The 4,125-nt window shown below is 34.4% G+C and overlaps 2 long non-coding RNA genes across 2 annotated transcripts; both read right to left on the reverse strand.

Annotated features, from left to right (window-relative positions):
* LOC104266084 lies at positions 1-404 on the reverse strand. Its single transcript, XR_717410.3, has 3 exons — positions 324-404; positions 213-259; positions 1-42 (listed from the first exon to the last, which is right to left on the reverse strand). It is a non-coding gene; the product is annotated as an uncharacterized LOC104266084 (long non-coding RNA).
* Positions 405-1,487: 1,083 nt separating this feature from the next.
* On the reverse strand, positions 1,488-1,988 carry LOC113475542. Its single transcript, XR_003397287.1, has 2 exons — positions 1,910-1,988; positions 1,488-1,820 (listed from the first exon to the last, which is right to left on the reverse strand). It is a non-coding gene; the product is annotated as an uncharacterized LOC113475542 (long non-coding RNA).
* Between the last annotated feature and the right edge of the window lie 2,137 nt (positions 1,989-4,125).

Below are 4,125 nucleotides of genomic sequence, written 5' to 3' on the forward strand. Positions count from 1 at the left end.
TTGATGATAAACTTTAACTCTGAATTCTTTCTTTTGGTTTCTCTAAAAGAAAATAATTGATATTTTTGCATTGCAAATAAACTAAAAGTTTCCTTAGTATTTCAAAAACTCCTGCAAAGTTTAGACTACTGGGTGTTTTATTTTTGTCACAAGCTGTGAAACAAATCAATTTTCTTTGCGAAAAAACTGCGGTTATTTTCCCTAATACTTACGACATTGTTGCAACTGCTGTCTGCAGTAACTTCTCTTTTTGTTCAGCCTGATAATAAGCAGATGTGTCAGTTTGCCTTTTATCAATATATCAAAATTTTAACATACATTACCTTGTTAACAATCGCTTTGAATAATGATTTCCTTTGGGTAGCTTGGAATTTTCGAACCTGTTTAAAAATATGTAAAATTATTCGGTTAGTATAAAAGTATAGTATAGGCCACAGGAGTTTTATATTCATACTTTAAACTGCACTTAACTGAAGTTTACATACATTGCATAACCAAATTCAACATGTTAACACAGAAGTTATTATGTAACTTCGTCGCTGCTACTATTGTGGGCGTATGTGTCTTTGGGTAAGACACTTAATGGTGATTGCCCCAACCCAGTGGTCACTAATGGGTTGTCCAAATTATCAGCCATACAAAAAAATTGAAAAAATCCAAAACAAATTAATCACCCACAAAGTAACATACATGGGTAACTCGTAAGCTGGCACGAGGTGTTAAACCCGTGTGATAACGACTGTCGTTTTCCGGCCACGCGAGGATAAAGTAAGTTTCATTCATTCATTCATTCTTCCTGCAAAATTTGCTGATTCTAAGGTTGAAGCCGCGGGCATACAGCTACTGGATGCGCAGTACCACTAGGAAAAAAAGAGGACGTTTATTTTTATATAGACAACACCTTAAATAGCTATGACAATTTAGGTTTCAGGATGCAATGCACACTCTGTGCAACAATCATTTAACACAAAATTTGAAAGACTGCTCGATGAATAAAGTTGATCTTGACTTAGCCAACAGTAATTAAACTGACTTTTTCCTCTCTTGGAGCAAAAGATGAAGTGAAATTTTATCACACAAGCAAGATGAAGCAATTCCATTTTGTAGAGAGCACGCAACAGATGCTTTGTCATATTTACAAAACAGAATAATATGTATGGCCTTACAAAATAACAACAATTGCCAATCAGCCAATTTTATGTTGAAAAAAATTGACATATATAGATGACCTAGTTTCAGCTGCTTATACGCACAGGAATGTGTCTACTGCCAGAATATGTTAATTTCAAATGGACATAACGAACTGGACAAATCTTACACGGAATGAAGAAAAAATTCAAAAATTCCTTCTTAAAAGTAAAACGTTGTTCGCAACATCCTGCGATATTATTTCCAAAGTGCCTTTAAAGCAAGTCGGTAAAAAAAAAACAGGCCAAAAGAAGCAACGTGATTTTGTACAAGCAAACCTTTTACTAAGTGTACTTTTCCGTTTGTTTTTCCGAACTTCATTTTTTTCATTACAAAAATACTTCATAATCTGTAATGTTTTATAAGAAGCATGCACTCATAGCACTATCATCACTCTTTCCCATTGGATTAATTCATTTTTAATGTCAGAACACGGAGTTGTATTTGCATTATCGCTTCATAATCTTGTTGGTTTAAATGATACTCTAATCCCATGTTTGATGAAGTTTGAAAAATGCGATCGAGTTTGGCCGTTTGGTCATATTTCACAAGAGCGAATTTGCCATGAAGTTTGGATCCGCTATGCGTTTGCACCGTCAGGCAAATACAGCAGATGGCCAATCCTGGAGATGCTAGAAAGAAGTATGTGCTCTAGTTGTAATAGCTGTTATAAAATTTTATCCAGAAATATTAAGTATCATATGCTAACGATCCAACTTACCCCGCTGAACTATATTGTCAACGTTTTATTAGAAATGTAAAACAACATATTCAATCAGGTAGCACTCCTTTTTTGTCAAGGAGTATTATCTTTGGGTTGAGTGCATTCGCCTTATATCTTCTTTTACATGCATTTCTAGTTTGCTTTGGCAAGCGACTCTCCTACCCTTTTTCGGCACAGGATCTCTCACCCTTTACAACAAAACATCGGACACTTAAAAGCCTTAGGATTTTGACCTTTTACATGCATTTCTAGTTTGACCTTTTACATGCATTTCTAGTTTGCTTTGGCAAGCGACTCTCCTACCCTTTTTCGGCAAAGGATCACCCTTTACAACAAACTAACATTTAAATTCATGTGACGCATATAAAAAAAATTATTAGCAGTTTTCAAAAAAAACGTCCGAACCATCCCCGGTCTCCCCCACAACAAAACTTTGTATGTTCATTCAGGTAAAAGTTTAGCGACAGAAATGTTCATTCAGGTAAAAGTTCAGCGACAGGAACATAAGAAAAGATTACTAGCCACACCGGAACAGATAACAGAATTCCTATTTGATCCAAAGTTAAGCATTAAACATGACCATAACTTGACTGGTTTTCAGCGCGTACAGTGTGGTTTAACAGGTTACTTTACGTTGGCGTTTAATACTCGCAGCAATCAGCTTAGTTACATTCTGCTTACGTACATATCTACAGAACCATACCACATTTAATTTCAACATGAGTGAATGCAGCTCTGAACTGCTTAAGTACTAGCAGATAAGGTGTTCGCGGTTTCCGTTTTCATAAACGTAGGTACTAGCAGATAAGGTGTTCGCGGTTTCCGTTTTCATAAACGTAGAAAGCATGGTTTATTATTATTAATTCTAGAAGACCAAAAATAGTAAATCAGTATTGTTATCCTTAACTTCATTTTGATATTAGGAAAATTTTACATTCTGCTTACCTACATATCTACAGAACCATACCACATTTAAATCCAATGAGTGAATGCAGCAATAGGAAAATTTTACATTCTGCTTACCTACATAACTTCATTTTGATATTAGGAAAATTTTACATTCTGCTTACCTACATATCTACAGAACCATACCACATTTAAATCCAATGAGTGAATGCAGCAATAGGAAAATTTTACATTCTGCTTACCTACATATCTACAGAACCATACCACATTTAAATCCAATATGAGTGAATGCAGCTCTGAACTGCTTAAGTACTAGCAGATATGGTGTTCGCGGTTTCCGATTTCTAAAACGTAGAAAGGATGGTTTATTAATATTATTAATGCAACAAGACCAAAAATAATTTTGATATTAGGAAAATTTAAAGATACCGTAAGTTTCGTTGCCGGGTATAGGTGTTAAGTTTGTGAGCCAAAAAGAAAAAAATCACGGCAATTTACATGCAAAACTGCCGTATATGTTTATTGTTAAGCGTTTTTGTTTGTATTTCTATATTTTAAACCTGTTCTTTTACGTTTTTGGTTGGTATGCTTGATATTTTCTGTTTTCTTTTATTCTTTAATTGACTGAGTGTTATAAAAAATGGTTATTTAATAAAAGTTGGTTATTTATGTAGTTATTGTAATACGAGATATATAACGTTAGTTGAAAGCCATATTTTTATGTGCTTTGCTCTTAAAAATACGCAATATTTAGAAGAAAAAAAGTACTCAGCAATGATAAAATGCGATGCCGTGGGCTCCATAATGGCTGGGAAGACTATGACGTCACAGACGGGCGAAAATGGAAAAATTGTTTTACAATCCGTTTCCTAACTTGGTCTATATACTAACTTTGATAGTTGCCAACTCTGAAAAGATGTTGATGTCAGCTTCCAAATTTAACATAATCTGAAAGCTGCGCCAGCACATTGATATGAAAAAAAGTCCTTTTCAGATAAAATTTCATCGTTTAAATTGTTCTAAAAATACAACAGATCCCGACTGTTGATCGAGTCAACGTTTGTGATATATAAGATACGCACCATTTAGTAGAAAAGGCAAGAATGAATTACACGTGGTGTTAGCCAACCAGCTTCCAAATTCAACATGATCTCTTGCATCAGGACATTCATTAAAAGGAAGTTTTATTCAAATAAAGTTAAAGCCCTTTCCATCGTTTAAATTGTTTCTTAAATCCAAATGGGGGAATTACTTGAGGTGCTCATCTTTACTTGATGCAATGATAGGAATATAGATACTATCGAACT

This window comes from Ciona intestinalis, unplaced genomic scaffold, assembly GCF_000224145.3.
Source record: "Ciona intestinalis unplaced genomic scaffold, KH HT000845.1, whole genome shotgun sequence".
Classification (NCBI taxonomy): domain Eukaryota; kingdom Metazoa; phylum Chordata; class Ascidiacea; order Phlebobranchia; family Cionidae; genus Ciona; species Ciona intestinalis.